General features: G+C 48.9%; 1 long non-coding RNA gene across 2 annotated transcripts in view; it reads left to right on the forward strand.

Annotated features, from left to right (window-relative positions):
- The window catches only part of LOC147109688 (uncharacterized), a 65,959-nt gene extending 60,578 nt beyond the window's left edge, over positions 1 to 5,381 (forward strand). For both annotated transcript variants that reach the window (XR_015080335.1, XR_015080334.1), the window contains one exon: positions 5,146 to 5,381. This is a non-coding gene — a long non-coding RNA (uncharacterized LOC147109688). The remainder of the gene's footprint in view (positions 1 to 5,145) is intronic.
- Positions 5,382 to 20,350: the final 14,969 nt, after the last annotated feature.

Raw genomic sequence — 20,350 nt, forward strand, 5'->3', positions numbered from 1 at the left:
GGAGTGGGGTTCGAACCCTGCACTGTTTGACCCAGAGACAGGAGAGTCTGGAGTGGGGTTTGAACCCTGCACCGTCTGACCCAGAGACAGGAGAGTCTGGAGTGGGGTTTGAACCGTGCATCATCTGACCCCGAGTTGGGACTGTCTGGAGTGGGGTTCGAACCCTGCACTGTTTGACCCAGAGACGAGACTGTCTGGAGTGGGGTTCGAACCCTGCACCGTCTGACCCAGAGACAGGAGAGTCTGGAGTGGGGTTTGAACCCTGCACTGTCTGACCCCGAGTTGGGACTGTCTGGATTGGACTTTGAACACTGCACCTTCTGACCCAGAGACGGGACTGTCTGGAGTGGACTTTGGACCCTGCACCGTCTGACCCAGAGTTGGAACTGTCTGGAGTGGGGTTCGAACCCTGCACCATCTGACCCAGAGACGAGACTGTCTGGAGTGGGGTTCTAACCGTTCACCTTATGACCCAGAGGTAGGAATGCTACCACTGAACCAAGGCTCACTCCGAAGAGCTTGTTAAGTGAGCTGAAGCCCACAGCTAAAAAAGTCCATCATGCACAGCTAAAAAACTCCATAATCCATAGTTCGGGGATAAATATTGGCCAGGATGCCAGGGAGAACTCCCCTGCTCTTCTTCAAAATAATGCCATGGAATCTTTTCATCCACCTGAGTGGGCAGGGGTAAATATGCTACCGCTGAGCCACGGCTGACACCTAAACCATTTGTTCACCTAGTACATGGCAATGGTCGATAGAGGGACTGGCATGTGTGATATTTATATGCATATAATCAGCTTTGTTGACGATATTTGGCAACAGAGTAGGATGCCATTTCTGTGTCATGGAGACTGGTGCCACCAATGCCAACATTAACATCAATTTGCCCACATTGTGTTGCATCATCATTCAGGTGATGTGTGATGTGTTCTTTTCCAAGTTAACTTTAAGAAATGCCATGAAGCTCTTCGATGACTTAATGGGTAAAGCCAGGACCAACTGTATTCCTGAGTGAGTGAATTAATATTCGGAGAGATTGAACAGGCTGAGGCTCTTCCCTCTAGAAAAGAGAAGGCTGAGGGGTGACCTGATGGAGGTCTTTAAGATTATGAAAGAGTTTGATAGGATAGACGTGGAGAAGATGTTTCCACTTGTGGGGGAGACCAAAACTGGGGGTCATAAATATAAGACAGTCACTAACAAATTCAAAAAGGAATTCAAGAGAAACTTCTTTACTCAGAGAGTGTTTAGAATGTGGAACGTGCTATGACAGGGAGTAATTGAGGCAAATAGCATGATAAGTACATGAGGGAGAAAGAAATAAAAGGTTATGCTGACAGGGTGAGATGAAGAAGGGTGGGAGGAGGCTGGTGTGGTGCATAAGCTCCAGTATAGAACAGCTGGGCCGAATGGCATGTTTCTGTGTTGTAAATTCTATGTAATTTTACGTGATATAAATCAGCAAGGTCTGAGATACAATCTCCAGTTAGTGCTCAGTTAGCCAGAGTAGATATTAAGGGTACCAGAATTCTCACTTCAAATCACCAACCATTGACTTCTGCCAGAAAGTAACACATTTGTCATCTTTGGGTTTGGCCAGTATTATGCTTGGCTGTGATGGTCCAACTGTGATGGTTTAGGCTGACTCATGAACTATGACCAGTTGAGCAAGGTGCTGGATAGTCCTTGAGTTGCCCCCTTCAGAAGAGTAGGGAAGAAAAATAAAGGAAAATCCCAAGGTGTTTTATAAGTATATTAAGGGCAAAGAGTAGGGCCCATTAGGGACCAAGTGACAATCTGTGTGTAGAGCCGGAAGATGTAGGTGAGGTTTTAAATGAATATTTTGCATCTGTGTTCACTATGGAGAAGGACGATGTAGGCATAGAAATCAGGCAGGGGGATTGTGATTGTTATGTCCCCTATGAGACTTTTAGTATTGTGTTTTGTCTCCCCCCTAGTGGTTTTACTACTTACCTCCTTATTGTTGATTTATGTCATGTGACATGATGAGAAAGCGAAAGTAAAACACAACCACGAGGGAGCCCACAATTCATGGCTGGTGATGTATACAGTATCTAACGCCATCCTTCTTAGTTTCCCCCTTTGATTGGCATTGTCTGTAAGTAGCCTTTTATCAGATGTCTTTATGTTTGATCTATGTCACCATTTCTTGATATTTGTGGCCAGATGAGTTAAAATATTGCACTTTGTGGAGTTTCCATGTGGCTGGCTATTAGTCTTTCTCCTGGCATTCATGTGTTAGACCTTTGATTGTTGAATCAGATTTACCTCAAATTGTAATAGAACCGTTGAGTTATAGTGGTAACGTTTCATTCTACTATCCTAGGTTTATTTTGTGTTTTCAGATCGTGATTGTAAGACCAATCGGCCTTATTTGATGTTGTAATTTCTTGCTCTCTTTGTAGTTTCACCCTGTGTCATTAAACTGGATTAAAAGTAACAACGCCTCCTGTTTGGTGATGAGGGTTTAGCTGTCTGTCGAATCTTAGTCGTGAGGAGGACAGAACAGTGATATACTTGAACAAATTAGCATTGAGAGGGAGGAGGTATTAGCGGTTTTAGCGGGCTTAAAAGTGGATAAATCCCCAGGCCCAGACAAGATGTATCCCAGGCTGCTGTGAGGCAAGGGAGGAGATTGCAGGAGCTCTGACACAAATTTTCAGATCCTCTCTGGTCACAGGGGATGTGCCAGAGGACTGGAGGACAGCTAACATAGTACCATTATTCAAGAAGGGTAGTAGGGATAAACCAGGGAATTACAGGCCAGTGAGCCTAACATCAGTGGTAGGGAAATTATTGGAAAAAATTCTGAGGGACAGAATTAGTCTCCACTTGGAGAGGCAAGGATTAATCAAGGATAGTCAGCATGGCTTTGTCAGGGGGAGATCATGTCTAACCAATTTGATTGCATTTTTCGAGGAGGTGACTAGGTGTGTGGATGAGGGTAGTGCAGTTGATGTAGTCTACATAGACTTCAGTAAGACTTCTGACAAAGTCCCGCATGGGAGACTGGTCAAGAAGGTAAGAGCCCATGGGATCCAGGGCAATTTGGCACATTGGATCCAAAATTGGCTTAGTGGCAGGAGGCAGAGGGTGATGGTCGAAGGTTGTTTTTGTGACTGGAAGCCTGTGTCCAGTGGTGTACCGCAGGGATCGGTGCTGGGTCCCTTGCTGTTTGTAGTGTACATTAATAATTTAGATATGAATGTAGGAGGTATGATCAGTAAGTTCGCAGATGACACAAAAATTGGTGGAGTGGTAAATAGTGAGGAGGGAAGCCTCAGGCTACAGGATGATATAGATCACAGAATCACAGAAACCCCACAGTGCAGATAGAGGCCATTTCGGCCCATCGAGCCTGCACCGACACATATCCCACCCGATCCCCGTAACCCCTACACCAACACATATCCCACCCTATCCCTGTAACCCCACGTATTTAATCCCCCTAACACTAAGGGTCAATTTATCATAGCCAATCAACCTAACCCGCACATCTTTGGACTGTGGGAGGAAACTGGAGCACCCGGAGAAAACCCACGCAAACACGGGGAGAATGTGCAAACTCCACACAGACAGTCGCCCGAGGCCGGATTCGAACCCGGGTCTCTGGCGCTGTGAGGCAACAGTGCTAACCACTATGCCACCGATGGGTTGGTTAGATGGGCAGAACAGTGGCAAATGGAATTTAACCCTGAAAAATGTGAGGTGATGCATTTTGGGAGGACTAACAAGGCAAGGGAATAGACAATGAATGGTAGGACTCTAGAAAGGACAGAGGGACCTTGGTGTGCATGTACATAGATCCCTGAAGGCAGCAGGACAGGTAGATAAGGTGGTTAAAAAGGCATTGGATTTCCAGCATCCGCAGTATTTTGCTATCGTACTGGTTAAAAAGGCATATGGGATACTTGCCTTCATTAACCGAGGCATAGAATATAAGAGCAGGGAGGTTATGATGGAGCTGCACAAAACGCTAGTTAGGCCACAGCTGGAATACTGTGTGCAGTTCTGGTCGTCACACTATCGGAAGGATGTGATTGCATTAGAGAGGGTGCAGAGGAGATTCACCAGGATGTTACCTGGGATGGAGCGTTTCAGCTAGGAAGAGAGACTGGACAGGCTGGGGTTGTTTTCCTTAGAGCAGAGAAGGCTGAGGGGGGACCTGATTGAGGTGTACAAAATTATGAGGGGCATAGATAGGGTAGATAGAAAGGAACTTTTCCCCTTAGTAGAGGGTCAATAATCAGGGGGCATAGAGTCAAGATAAGGGGCAGGAGGTTTAGAGGGGATTTGAGGAAAAAAAAATTCACCCAGAGGGTGGTTGGAATCTGGAACTCACTGCCTGAAAGGGTGGTAGAGGCAGGAACCCTCAACATTCAAGAAGCATTTAGATGGGCACTTGAAACGCCATAGCATACAAGGCTACGGACCAAGTGCTGAAAAATGGGAATAGAATAGATAGGGCTTGATGACTGGCGTGGACACGATGGGCCGAAGGGCCTCTTCCTGTGCAGTATAACTCTAAAATTAACAAAAAAGGGCAGACGATTGCTGTGATAGGTGAGAGGACAGCACTGATTTGGCCTAGGAGAGGAAAACCTTGTGTAATTTTGTGAAATAACAACACACTATTTGTCTGATTTACACTTCTGTGAGCGTCTTGCGATGCCTCGCCCCTCCCTATCTCTGTAACCTCCTCCAGCCCTACAACCCTCCGAGATTTCTGTGTTCCTCCAATTCTGGCCTCTTGCGCATCCTTGATTTTCATTGCTCCACCATTGACGACGGTGCCTTCAGCTGCCTATGCTCTAAGCTATGGAATTACCTCCCTAAACCGCTCCATCTCTCTACCTCTCTCTCCTCCTTTTAAGAGGCTCCTTAAGACCTACCTCTTTGACCAAGCTTTTGGTCACCAGTCCGAATATCTCCTTGTGTGAGTCAGTGTAAAAATTTGTTTGATACCGCTCCTGTGAAGCGCCTTGGGATGTTTTACTACGTTAAAGGCGCTATTGTGGCGGAGCCACTAAAGGACTCGGATTGTTTGTATATAATTCCCTTTAACAACATGTTAGCTACAGCCTGAGTCTGTATCTTTATTTATACTGTTTACTTGTACAGAGCGTGATTACTTTAACAGCGCGGGTAAACGCGATGATGGCACGCCGTTCATCACGTGATCCCCCACTGGCGGGAAGAACATGATGATGTCATGACATCAACCACGGGACCGCTGGAGCAGTCCTCGTGGAGCCTCCGAACTGAACAGACCTACACTCGATGTTCTCCTGTAGTTACTTGTTTAAACCTGTTAGTTTCCATTAAACTTCGTTTTGTTTGATCGCCTGAGTGGACCTCAGTCTTTGGATAGGAACTAGACATTCCTACACTATATAAATACAAGTTGTTGTTGTTCGTAGTTGTCTCTGTGGAACACACTTGAGTAAACAGACGACAGTTGTACTCTATTAGGGTGCATCAAGTTGTATATAAATGTTGAGCTACAAAATATTCAATTAGAAATGAACATAATGTTAGCTGGAAGTATGGAAATTAAATTCACAAACTGCTGTGTCTCCGCTGTGCGTATTATTGTCAGCGGGATACAATTGAAGCATTCCTGTTTTACAATTGCCCAATAAACTCCAGGCATTAATACATGCTGCTCATTATCATACAAATTTCAGTCTTGTAAAATTACTGAACAGGCATCTTTTTTATTAATTTGCTGCATATTTTATTTTGCAATAGAACCTGCCTTCTGTTGCAATTTAGCAGATGTCCTTTGTGTCGGCAATAGCGGGAATGTTAGCATAGTGGTAATGTCACTGGGCTAGTAATCCAGAGGCCTGGACCAATGATCCAGAGACGTGAGTTTAAATCCCACCACGGCAGCTGGGGAATTTAAATTCAGTTAATTAAATAAACTGGAATAATTACTAGTATCAGTAATGGTAACAATGAAACTATAGGATTGTCTAAAAACCCATCTGGTTCACTAATGACCTTTAGGGAAGGAAATCTGCCGTCCTTACCTGGTCTGGCCTATATGTGACTCCAGACCCACAGCAATGTGGTTGACTCGTAACTGCCCTCTGAAATGGCCTAGCACTCAGTTGTAACATAATTGTTGTAACACTACTAAACATAATAAGAATGAAACCGGACGGACCACCCAGCATCGACCTCGGGACCGGCTACAGACACGGAAACTGCACACCCAGCCCAGTCAACCCGGCAAAGTCCTCCTCACCAACATCTGGGGACTTGTGCCAAAATTGGGAGAGCTGTCCCACAGACTAGTCAAGCAACAGCCTGACATAGTCATACTCACAGAATCATACCTTTCAGCCAAACTCCTCCATCACCATCCCTGGGTATGTCCTGCCCTACTGGCAGGACAGACCCACCAGGGGTGGCGGCACAGTGGTATACAGTCGGGAGGGAGTGGCCCTGGGAGTCCTCAACATTGACTCCGGACCCCATGAAGTCTCATGCCATCAGGTCAAGCATAGGCAAGGAAACCTTCTGCTGGTTACTACCTGCCACCCTCCCTCAGCTGATGAATCAGTACTCCTCCATGTTCAACAGCACTTCAAAAAGCACTGAGAGTAGCAAGGGCACAGAATGTACTCTGGGTGGGGGACTTCAATGTCCATCACCAAGAGTGGCTCGGTAGCACCACTACTGGCCGAGTCTTGAAGGACATGGGCCTGCGACAGGTGGTGAGAGAACCAACATGAGGGAAAAATCTGCTTGACCTCGTCCTCACCAATCTACCTGTCGCAGATGCATGTTAATTGGTAGCAGTGACCACCACACAGGCATTGAGGACACCCTCCATCGTGTTGTGTGGCACTATCACCGTGCTAAATGGGGTAGATTGAGAACAGATCTAGCAGCTCAAAACTGGGCATCCATGAGGCGCTGTGGGCCATCAGCAACAGCAGAATTGTATTCCACCACAATCTGTAACCTGATGGCCCGGCATATCTCTTACTCTACCATTACCATCAAGCCAAGGAGTGTAGAAGAGTGCACCAGGCGTACCTAAAAATGAGGTGCCAACCTGGGGAAGCTGCAACACAGGACTACGTGCATGCTAAAAAGCGAAAGCAGCATGCTATAGACAGAGCTAAGCGATCCCACAATCAATGGACCAGATCAAAGTTCTGCAGTCCTGCCACATCCACTCGTGAATGGTGGTGGACCATTAAACAACTAACTGGAGGAGGAAGCTCCATGAATATCCTGATCCTCAATGATGGTGGAGCCCAGCACGTGAGTGCAAATGACAAGGCTGAAGCGTTTGCAACCATCTTCAGCCAGAAGTGCCAAGTGGATGATCCATATCGGCCTACTCCTGAGGTCCCCACCATCACAGAAGCTAGTCTTCAGCCAATTTGATTCACTCCACGTGTTATCAAGAAATGGCTGAGTGCACTGGATACAGCAAAGGCTGTGGGCCCGGACAACATCCCGGCTATCGTGCTGAAGACTTGTGCTCCAGAACTAGCCGCCCCTCTACCCAAGCTGTTCCACTGCAGCTACAACACTGGCATCTATCCAATGTGGAAAACTGCCCAGGTATGTCCTTTCCACAAAAAGCAGGACAAATCCAATCTGACCAATTACCGCCCCATCAGTCGACTCTCAATCATCAGCAAAGTGATGGAAGGTGTCATCAACAGTGCTATCAAGTGGCACTTACTCACCCATAACTTGCTCACCAAGACCACTCGGCTCCCGACCTCATTACAGCCTTGGTCCATAGAAACATAGAAGATAGGAGCAGGAGTAGGCCATTCGGACCCTCGAGCCTGCTCCGCCATTCAATGCGATCATGGCTGATCATGCAAATTCAGTACCCGGTCCCTGCTTTCTCCCCATACCACTTGATCCCTTTAGCCTTAAGAAATATATCCAACTGCTTCTTGAATATATTTAATGTATTGGCCTCTACTGCCTTCTGTGGTAGAGAATTCCACAGGTTCACCACTCTCTGGGTGAAGAAATTCCTCCTTATTTCTGTCCTAAATGGCCTACCCCTTATCCTTAGACTGTGACCCCTGGTTCTGGACTTCCCGACCATCGGGAACATCCTTCCTGCATCTAGTCTGTCCAGTCCTCTCAGAATTTTATAAGTTTCAATGAGATCCCCTCTCATTCTTCTAAACTCCAGCGAGTACAAGCTCAATCGACCCAATCTCTCCTCATACGTCATTCCTGCCATCCCAGGTATCAGCCTGGTGAATCTTCGCTGAACTCCTTCCATGGCAAGAACATCCTTCCTCAGATAAGGCGACCAAAACTGCACACAATACTCAAGATGTGGTCTCACCAAGGCCCTGCACAACTGCAGAAAGACATCCTTGTTCCTGTACTCGAACCCTCTCGCTACAAAGGCCAAAATGCCATTTGCCTTCTTAACCGCCTGCTGCACCTGCATGCTTACCTTCAGCGACTGGTGCACAAAGGCACCCAGGTCTCGTTGCACTTCCCCTTGTCCCAATCTATTGCCATTCAGATAATAATCTGCCTTCCTGTTTTTGCCACCAAAGTGGATAACCTCGCATTTATCCACGTTATATTGCATCTGCCATGCTTTTGCCCAATCACCCAACCTGTCCAAATCATCCTAGAGTTTCTTGGCATCCTCCTCACAGCACACACGCCCACCCAGCTTTGTGTCGTCTGCAAATTTGGAGATATTACATCTAGTTCCCTTGTCTAGATCATTAATATATATTGTGAATAGCTGGGGCCCAAGGACCGATCCCTACGGTACCCCACTAGTCACTGCTTGCCACTCGGAAAAAGACCCGTTTATTCCAACTCTTTGCTTTCTGTCTGCCAACCAGTTCTCTATCCAAGTCAATACCTTGCCCCCAATCCCATGTGCCTTAACTTTACACGCTAATCTCTTATGCGGGACCTTATCAAAAGCCTTCTGAAAGTCCAAATACACCACATCCACTGGTTCTCCCTTATCTATTTTACCAGTTACATCCTCAAAAAATTCCAGTAGATTAGTCAAGCATGATTTACCTTTTGTAAATCCATGTTGACTTTGTCCGATATTGTCACTGTTTTCCAAGTGCTCTGCTATTACATCTTTTATAATGGACTCTAGCATTTTCCCCACTACCAATGTCAGGTTTACTGGTCTGTAATTCCCCGTTTTCTCTCTACCACCTTTTTTGAATAGTGGGGTAACATTAGCTACCCTCCAATCCATGGGTACTGTTCCAGATTCCATTGAATGCTGGAAGATGATCAGCAAAGCATCAACTATTTCTAGGGCCACTTCCTTAAGTACCCTAGGATGTAGATTATCAGGCTCTGGGGATTTATCGGCCTTCAATCCCATCAATTTCCCTAACACCATTTTCCTACAAATACTGATTCCTTTCAGTTCCTCCCTTTCATCAGACCCTATGTTCCCGACATCCCTGGGAGGTTATTTGTGTCCTCCTTTGTGAAGACAGGACCAAAATATGAATTTAATTGGTCTGCCATTTCTTTGTTCCCCATTATAAATTCCCCTGATTCTGACTGCAAGGGACCTACGCTTGACTCCACCAATATTTTTCTCTTCACATATCTATAAAAGCTTTTACAGTCAGTTTTTATGTTCCCTGAAAGCTTACTCTCATATTCTATTTTCCCTTTCTTAATTAATCCCTTTGTCCTCCTTTGTTGAATCCTAAACTGCTCCCAATCCTCAGGTTTACTGCTTTTTCTGGCCAATTTATATGTCTTCTCCTTGGATCTTATGCTATCCCTAATTTCCCTTGTTAGCCACGGTTGAGTCACCTTTTTTGTTTTATTTTTATGCCAAACTGGGATGAACAAATTCTGTAGTTCATTCATGCGGTCTTTGAATGTTTGCCATTGCCTATCCACCGTCAACCCTTTGAGTGACATTCCCCAATCAATCCTACCCAACTCGCACCTCAGACCATCGTAGTTTCCTTTATTTAAATTTAGGACCCTAGTCTCTGAGTCGACTACTTCATTCTCCATCTTAATGAAGAATTCGATCATATTATGATCGCTCCGACCCAAGGGGCCTCGTACAACAAGATTGCTAATTAATCCTTTCTCGTTACTTAATACCCAGTCTAAGATGGCCTGATCTCTGGTTGGCTCCTCGACATATTGGTCCAGGAAACCATCCCTTAAACACTCCAGGAATTACTTCTCCCCAGTATTGTTACTAATTTGGTTAGCCCAATCTATATGTAGATTAAAGTCACCCATGATGACTGCTGTGCCCTTATTGCACGCTTCTCTAATTTCCCTTTTAATGCCATCCCCAACCTCCGCATTACTGTTTGGAGGTCTATATACCACTCCCACTAACGTTTTCTGCCCCTTGGTATTTCTCAGTTCTACCCATACAGATTCCACATCAGAGCTAATATCCTTCCTTACAATTAATCCCTTCTTTAACCAGCAATGCTACCCCACCTCCCTTTCCTTTTTGCCTATCTTTCCTGAATATTGAATACCCCTGGATGTTGAGTTCCCAGCCTTGGCCACCCTGGAGCCATGTTTCCGTAATCCCAATCAAATCATATTCGTTTACCTCTATTTGCGCAGCTAATTCATCCACCTTATTACGAATGCTCCTTGCATTAAGACACAAAGCCTTCAGGCTTGTTTTTTTAACACTCTTACACTTATTAGAATTATTATTTACTGTGGCCATGTTTGATTTAAACCGTTGATTTCTCTGACTGCCACTTATGTTTTTCTCCTTCCTATCTTTTGCTTTTATCCTTGTTTCCCTTTCCTCTGTCCCCTTGCTCAGGTTCCCAACCCCCTGCCATTCTAGTTTAAACCCTCCCCCAGAGCACTGGCAAACACTCCCCCTAGGACATCAGTCCCGGCCCTGCCCAGGTGCAAACCGTCCGGTTTGAACTGGTCCCACCTCCCCCAGAACCGGTTCCAATGTCCCAGGATTTTGAATCCCTCCCCCTTGCACCATTCCTCTAGCCACGTATTCATCTGAAATATCCTTCTATTTCTACTCTGACTAGCACGTGGTACTGGTAGCAATCCTGAGATTACTACCTTTGAGGTCCTATTTTTCAATTTACCTCCTAACTCCCTATATTCCGCTTTTAGGACCTCATCCCGCTTTTTACCTATATCGTTGGTACCTATATGCACCACGACAACTGGCTGTTCACCCTCCCCTTCCAAGATGTTCTGCAGCCGCTCTGAGACATCCTTGACCCTTGCACCAGGGAGGCAACACACCATCCTGGAGTCTCGTTTGCGGCCGCAGAAACGCCTATCTATTCCCCTTACAATAGAATCCCCTATTACTATAGATCTACCCCTCTTTTTCCTCCCATCCTGTGCAGCAGAGCCACCCCTGGTGCCAGGAAGTTGGCTGCTGCTGCCTTCCTCTGATAAGCCATCCCCCCCAACAGTACTCAAAGTGGTGTATCTGTTTGAGAGGGGGATGTCCACAGGGAACCCCTGCACTACTTGCCTGTGCCTAGTACTCTCTGTTGGTCACCCATTCCCTTTCTGCCTGTAGGAGCAGGAATAGGCCTATCGGCCCTTCGAGCCTGCTCCGCCATTAAATATGATCATGGCTGATCCTCTATCTCAATACCATATTCACGCTCTCTCCCCATACCCCTTAATGCCTTTTGTGTCTAGAAATCTATCTATCTCCTTCTTAAATATATTCAGTGACTTGGCCTCCACATCCTTCTGTGATAGAGAATTCCACAGGTTCACCACCCTCTGAGTGAAGAAATTTCTCCTCATCTCAGTCCTAAATGTCCTACCCCATATCCTGAGACTGTGACCCCTCATTCTAGACCCCCCCAGCCAGGGGAAACATCCTCCCTGCATCCAGTCTGTCTAGCCCTGTCAGAATTTTATACGTTTCAATGAGACATGGACAAAGCAGCTGAATTCCAGAGGTGAGGTGAGACTGACAACCCTTGACATCAAGGCAGCATTTGACCGAGTGTGGCACCAAGGAGCCCTAGTAAAACTGAAATCAATGGGAATCGGAGGGAAAATGCTCCACTGGCTGGAGTCATTCCTAGCACAAAGGAAGATGGTTGTGGTGGTTGAAGGTCAATCATCACAGCCCCAGGACATCGCTGCAGGAGTTCCTCAGGGCAGTGTGCTAGGCCCAACCATCTTCAGCTGGGAAGCCTGTGCAGCGTTCTTCAATCCAAACGGCATCAGCAGAAATTCAAACAGGCCGAATGGGGTGATGACTGCAGCTTTTGGGACGTCTTGCGGGTGTACGGGGACCTGGTGGTAGCCACGGACAAGGTCGACTTTTGAAAAAATGGTATTTCCCGCCAAATGGGCAGAGAAATCCTGAATATGAGGGATTGGGTACCGATCAGGAGTAGTGGCGTCGTTCAGGCGTCGATAGTCGCCACAAGGCCACCAGCCGCCGCCAGGCTTTGGAACAATGTGGAGAGGCGAAGACCAGGGACTATTCGACCAGCGAATAATCCCTAGCCGCTCCATCGTGTCGAACTCCGCTTTCGCAGCCGCGAGCTTGCCAGGTTAGAGGCGCCGGGCCCGTGCGTAGACCGGGAAGCCAGTAGTGGTGATGTGATGTTCGATACCATGTTTCGTGGCCGTGGAAGAGAAAGTGGGTCTGGTCAGGTCTGGGAAATCTCCGAGGAGGCGAGTGAAGTCATCCGGAGGTGGGAACGCACAGGAGACAGTACGCGCCACGGTGTTACCGCGGTGGCATGAGATGGAGTGAAAAATGGCTGCATTGATCAACCGGCGGTGCCGTACATCCACCAGGAGGCCATTGACGCACAAAAAATTTGCCCCAAGGATGGCTTGAGAGACTTTGGCCGTGATGAAATCCTAGTAAAACCGCTGGCCGCTGAAGCACACCTGGACCCGCCGGCTTCCGAAGGTCCAAATGGCCCCGCCATTAACCGCCTGGAGGGAGGGGCCGCGCCCCCCGGCTTGTAGATCGAGATTTGACGCGGGTAGGATGCTACACTGCGCCCCGGTGTCGCAGAGGAAACGTCGACCAGATAGGGAGTCGTTGATGAAGAGGAGTTTTCCCGAATTACCGATTGCCATCGCAGCCGCGGGGCGCTCGTTGTAACTGGTCCTCTGTCGACAGGGTGGCTGCTGTTCTTTTTTTTTGAGCGAAAAGCTGCAGGGAGGGCGGCAGCATCCTGCTTTCGCGCCAAAACGGGCGTGGTAGAAGCACAACCCCGCAGGTTGAGGGGCTGGAGCAGCGTCTGTGGGGGATGGGCGCCTTGTGGCAGCGCAGTACTGCTGTGTCACCGTGAAGATCTTGTCTGCATCGGCAGCCAGCTCTGCGCAGTCTGTGACTTCCAACCTGGCCAGGGCAGCCTGAACTTGCTCCGGTAGCTGGCTGAGGAATAGCTCCCTGAAGAGGAAGCATTCCGGTTCGGAGCCCAGGAGCGTGAGCATTTGGCTCATGAGCTCGGACGGCTTGGAGTCCCCGAGGCCGGGCATAGCGAGCAGCCGGCGGGCGCGCTCCGACTTCGTGAGCCCGAAGACCTGTAACAACCGCGCCTTTATCGTTTCATACTTGCGATCTTCTGGTGGATTACCAAGCAGGCTGACGATCCATGAAGCTGTGGTGCTGTCGAGGGCGGAGACCACGTGATAGTAACGGGTCTGATCCGCAACGATGTTCCTGATTGCGAACTGGGCTTCAGCCTGGATGAACCATGTTCTGTTGCTCCCAGAACTGTGGTAGGTTCAAAGCAACGGCGTTCGATTCCATGTTCAGTAACTTCTGCGAAAACCATTTGCAAAAGTCGGGGTCACCAATGTAGGAATGTCTAGTTCCTATCCAAAAGACTGAGGTCAACTCAGGCAATCAAATAAATGAGGTTTAATGAAAACTTTGAGTTTAACGGATAACTACAGGAGAACATCGAATATAGGTCTAGTCAGTTCGGAGGCTCCACGAGGACTGCTTGGGTGGTCCCGTGGCTGACGTCATGACGTCATCACGTTTTTCCCGCCGGTGGGGATCACATGATGAACGGCGTGACATCATCGCGTTTACCCGCGCTATTAAAGTGATCGCGCTCTGTACATGTAAACAGTGAAAACAGAGATACAGACTCAGGCTGTAGCTAACATATTATTAAAGGGAATTATATACAATTGATCAGAGTCCCTTAGTGGCTCCGCCACAACAGCATCTGCCATATTTTTCATAAAATGTTCTTGAAAATGTTAAACATTATTACTATCTACATTTTGATCGATATTAAAATAAAATGATGAAATCCAGAGCTTGTTCGTTAGCACCTGAAAAGACAGACTTCAAAGTAATTCATTGTATGCGTAGTTCTTTGAGAAATGATGAAAATGCTACAGAATATTGATCCCTTAACCAACACCAAAAAACCAAGATTATCTGGTCATTATCTCATCGCAGTTTATGCATACTTGCTGTGCGCAAATTGGCTGCTGTGGCAGAACCACTGAATGACACTAGCTAACTGTATATAATTCTCTTTAACGATGTTCTAACACCAGCCTAAACCTGTACCATTGTGTTAGGCATTACTGTGTTTTGTATATAGAGTTTGCATGTACGGGGCGTGGCCCCTTTAAGAGCGCGGGAAAACGTGGGCAAACGCGATGACGTCACGTCGCAAACCACGGGGCTGCCCAGGCAGTCCTCGTGGCATCTCCGTTGAGTAAAGACCTGTTTAATTGTTCTCCTGTGTCGATCTCCGTTATTCGTAGGAATTCGTTAATTCCTACATTGGTGACCCCGTTTTTGTGAACGTTTTCACAAACGAAGAGCACGGCATGGAGGCAAACGCTGTTTCGCTAAAGCTACCGCAGTTCTGGGAGCAGCAAGCGCCCTCGTGGTTTATTCAGGACGAGGCCCAGTTCGCCCTGAGGAACATCGATGCGGATCAGGCCAAGTACCTTTATGTGGTCTCCGCACTCGACAGCTCTACCGCCTCTCGGATCGTCAGCCTCCTCAAAACCCCCCCAACGGAGCGCAAGTATGAAACACTCAAAGCGCGGTTACTGCAGGTTTTCGGGCTCACGAAATCGGAGCGCGCCCATCGATTACTCGCTATGCCCGGGCTCGGGGACTCCAAGCCTTCAGAGTTGATGAGCCAAATGCTCACACTCCTGGGCTCAGAACAGGAATGTTTCCTATTCCGCGATATTTTCCTCAGCCAACTGCCTGAACAGGTACAAGCTGCCCTGGCCAGATCTGAAGTTGAAGACTGCGCAACACTCGCTGCGGAGGCTGACAAAATTTTCGCTGTAACTCGGCAGTACTGCGCCGCCACGAGGCACCCATCCCCCGCAGACACCGCCCCAGCTCGTCAGCCTGCTCAGCTGTGTTTCTACCACGCGCAGTTCGGCGCGAAGGTGAAGCGTTGCCGCCCTCCCTGCAGTTTTCCCCAACAAAACAAAAAACAACTGACACTGCGACCACCGAGGGACGGGTCTAACGGGCACCCCGCGGCCGCGATGGCGATCGGCAACGCGGGAAAATTGCTGTTCATCACTGATACTCTCTCCAGTTGTCGTTTACTGTGCGACACCGGAGCGCAGTGCAGCATTTTACCCGCGTCCGCCCTCGATGTGCAGACGGGGAATCACGGCCCCACCCTTGAAGTGGCCAATGGCGGAGCAATTCGGACCTTCGGCAGACGGCGAGTGGAGGTGTGCCTCAGGGGGCAACGTTTTCACTGGGAGTTTGTTACGGCCAAAGTTTCCCAGCCCCTCCTCGGCACGGATTTCCTGTGCACCAACAGCCTCCTGGTCGACGTTAGGAACCGACGGTTGATCAACGCAGCAACTTTGAATTCTCTTCCGTGTTACCGCAGTAACACTACGTCGCGCACCGTCTCCTGTGCGTTCCCGACTCCTGATGAGTTCACTCGCCTGCTCGGCGAATTCCCCGACCTGACAAGACCCACATTCTCCTCCACAGCCACGAAACATGGTGTGGAACACCACATCACCACCAACGGCACCCCGGTCTACGCGCGGGCCCGGCGCCTGGAACCTGGCAAGCTGACAGTCGCAAAGGCGGAGTTCGCAACCATGGAACGGTTAGGGATTATTCGCCGGTCAATTAGTCCCTGGTCTTCACCCCTCCATATCGTCCCGAAGCCTGGCGGCGGGATGGTGGCCATGCGGCGACTATCGACGCCTAAACGACACCACCACTCCTGATCGGTACCCGATCCCCCACATTCAGGATTTCTCTGCCCATTTGGCAGGGAACACTGTGTTCTCAAAAGTCGACCTCGTCCGGGGCTACCACCAGGTCCCAGTTCATCCACAAGACGTCCAGAAGACCACAGTCATCACCCCATTCGGCCTCTTCGAGTTTTTACGAATACCGTTTGGGTTAAAGAACGCCGCCCAGGCTTTCCAATGCCTGATGGACTCCGTGCTGCGGGACCTCAAGTTCCTCTTCGTCTACCTAGATGATATCCTAATTGCCAGTCCTACTAAGGAAGAACATACCTGTCACCTATGCACCCTTTTTCGATGCCTCAGCCAAAACTGCCTGATTATCAACCCGACCAAGAGTCAGTTTAGCCTGCACCAAATTGACTTCCTGGGGCATCGCATCACCTCAGAGGGAGCGGTTCCTTTACCTTCGAAGGTAGAGGCGGTGACATCCTTTCCACGCCCGCAGAACGTAAAGGCCCTGCAGGAATTCCTAGGCATGGTAAACTTTTACCACCGTTTCATGCCTAAGGCGGCACTACTCATGCAGCCCCTGTACGAGGCCCTCAAGGGCAAGACTGGCAAGAACCCGGTAGACTGGACGGACGACATGGCCCGAGCGTTCACCGACACCAAAAGCGCCTTAGCCAACGTGACTATGCTGGCGCACCCGCTGCCAGGAGCCACCATCGCCCTCACCACCGACGTGTCGGACTATGCAGTCGGTGCCGTGCAACAGCAGTGGGTGAACGGGACGTGGCAGCCGTTGGTATTCTTCAGCCGTCAACTACGGCAGAACGAGAGAGCATACAGCACGTTCGACTGGGAGTTGCTTGCCCTTTTTCTGGCCATCCGTCATTTTCGGTTCCTTCTGGAAGGACGTTCTTTCACTGCCTTTGTGGACCATAAGCCGCTAACCTTTGCAATGGCCAAGACCGCCGAACCGTGGTCAGCACGTCAGCAACGTCAACTGACCTACATATCCGAATTCACCACGGATATACGGCACGTGGCCGGTAAGGACAACCTGGTGGCAGACTGCCTCTCCCGCGCGATCGTCAATACGGTTCATTTGGGCATCGACTACGCCCTCATGGCAGCGGACCAAGCCTCAGACCCGGAAGTCCAAGCTTACAGAACGGCCATCACTGGCCTCCAGTTGGCCGACGTCAAGTTCCATTCGGTAGGTACCACGCTGTTGTGTGACGTCTCCGTACAGGATCCTCGCCCTGTCGTGCCGGTCGTCTGGAGCCGCAAAATGTTCGATGCCATACATGGGTTGTCACACCCAGGAATGAAGGCCTCTCAGAAACTGATGTCAGCGAAATTTGTATGGCATGGCATGCACAAAGATGTCCACGACTGGGCCAACACCTGCGTGGTCTGCCAAAAGGCCAAGGTACAGCGCCACAGCAAAGCTCTGTTGGCCACCTTCACAGTTCCGGAGCGACGTTTTGACCATGTCAACGTGGACCTGGTAGGACCACTCCCACCCTCCCATGGTTTTTCACACATCCTGACCATGGTTGACCGCACCACCAGATGGCCAGAGGCGGTCCCCCTGTCATCCACTACTTCGACGGACGTGGCCAAGGCGTTCATTTCCTCCTGGATTGCCCGTTTCGGAGTGCCTGCAGATATTTCGTCAGACAGGGGACCGCAATTTTCCTCCGAACTCTGGAATGCAGTGACCCAAGGACTCGGTGTCAAATTACACCGCACCACAGCCTACCACCCACAGGCGAATGGCCTTTGCGAACGCTTCCACCGGTCAATGAAAGCCGCCCTGAGGGCCAGCCTCCAGGACGCTGGATAGGCAGACAAGCTACCGTGGGTCCTGTTGGGCCTTCGCACGGCCCCCAAAGAAGACCTTCACTCTTCTTCAGCGGAGCTTGTGTATGGTCAGCCGCTGCAAGTCCCAGGGGATTTCCTACCAACATCGATGGAGCCAGGGTCCGCGTCTGCCCAGCTTGCTAGTCACCAAGAGGCGGCCAGATGTTTCGCACCGGTGCCCACTTCGCACCACAGGCTGCAGAGGTCACACGTTTTTATTCGCCATGACGCACATAGGGATCTGCTCAAGGCCCCATATACCGGTCCCTTCTGCATGTTGGAAGCAGGGGACAAAACCTTCATGGTGGATGTCGGTGATAAACCGGACCACATTTCGGTCGACCGCTTAAAGCCAGCACATTTAGACCTCGACCGCCCCGTCGAGACAGCACAACCGCCAAGACGGGGTCGGCCACCCATCGTCGTTACGGCAGACCAAATGCGACCGCCCGCCGCCCTGCAGCCTGCGCCTCGAGAGTACAGGAGTCGTTCTGACAGGCTCGTCAGACCCCCTCACCGCTTGACTTTGTCCGTTAAAGCGAATTCTGGGGGGGCGCATGTGGCAGAACCACTGAATGACTCTGGCTAACTGTATATAATTCTCTTTAACGATGTTCTAACACCAGCGTAAACCTGTACCATTGTGGTAGGCATTACAGCGTTTTGTATATAGAGTTTGCATGTACGGGGCGTGGCCCCTTTAAGAGCGCGGGCAAATGCGATGACGTCACGTCACAAAACACGGGGCTGCCCAGGCAGTCCTCGTGGCATCTCCATTGAGTAAAGACCTGTTTAATTGTTCTACTGTGTCGATCTCCGTTATTCGTAGGAATTCGTTAATTCTTACACTGCCACATTTCCGACATTGCAACAGTGACTGCACATCAAAAGTACTTCTTTGGTTGTAAGGGCCAATGGCCAGCCAATAAATAATGTATATCCCATTCATTTATTCACGGTAGTATATTAGTTATCTTGATGTCTATAAAAGTTTGAGAATGTTTTAGTTACGTGCTTCTGCTGTTTAGTACACTGTACTGTGTTCAGTCTTGCTAAAATGTACTCCTAAATCCGCTTTCCTTCCTCCCATATCAGCTTGGCTCAGTTGGTAGTATTGTTGCCTCTAAGTCAGAAGGTTGTAGATCTCGAGCCCCATCCTGGATTTGAACACATGATCTAGACTGACAACAATGAAAGAGTATTGCATTGTTCAAGGCTGCTCCATCAACAGCAATTTGCATTTATATAGCGCCTTTAACATAGTAAAACATACCAAGGCGCTTCACAGACAAAATTTGATGTCAGGAAGCACTTCTTCATACAAAGGGTAGTGGAAATCTGGAACTCTCCCCCGGCCCCCCCCCCCCACAAAAAGCTGTTGAGGCTTGGGGTCAATTGGAAATTTCAAAACTGAGATTGATTTTTTTGTTAAGGGATGTGAAACCAAGGCAGGTGGATGGAGTTAAGATACAGATCAGCCATGATCAAATTGAATGGCAGAACAGGCTCGAGGGGCTGAATGGCCTCCTCCTGTTCCTGTGTGCTAGCCTCGAGCCTCATCTGTGTGGGCTTTGCAGGCAAGCCTCATCCTGTCCTCATCTGATCACAGGCTTGGGATAGAACTTGGGATTCTCCCAATCCATGTGGCTCCATGCCATGCCATCTGGTGCTTTGCTAACAAAGGCACCAGAGAGAGAGCCTGTTTTAAAAAGGACTTCATCAACATTGCAATTACTATGGTGGTAGATTTTGACTTTGTGCAATCGTGTAAACTGGCTGATGGTGAATCGACAGCTTGTTTTACATCTCTCACCATTTTCATTTTCCATTGAAAATCCTGCTCGATTTAAAAATTCTCATCCTTGTTTTCAAATCCCTCCATGGCCTCGCCCCTCCCTATCTCTGTAATCTCCTTCAGCCCCACAACTCTCAGATCTCTGCGCTCCTCCAATTCTGGCCTTTTGCACATCCTCAATTTTCATCGCTCCACCATTGGCGGCTGTGCCGTCAGCTGCCTGGGCCCTATGCATAGAATTCCCTCCCTAAACCTCTCCGCCTCTACCTCCCTCTCCTCCTTTTAAGACACTCCTTAAAACCTACCTCTTTGACCAAGCTTTTGGTCATCTATCCTAATATCTCCTTACATGGCTCGGTGTCAGATTTAGATCATCGCTCCTGTGAAGCGCCTTGGGACGATTTTACTACGTTAAAGGCGCTATATAAATGCAAGTTATTGTTGTTGAATACAATGGAAATGGGTCCAAATCTATCCCAG

This window comes from Somniosus microcephalus, chromosome 12 (assembly GCF_052327205.1).
Source record: "Somniosus microcephalus isolate GS21.2 chromosome 12, FLI_Smic_1.0, whole genome shotgun sequence".
In the NCBI taxonomy this organism is placed as follows: domain Eukaryota; kingdom Metazoa; phylum Chordata; class Chondrichthyes; order Squaliformes; family Somniosidae; genus Somniosus; species Somniosus microcephalus.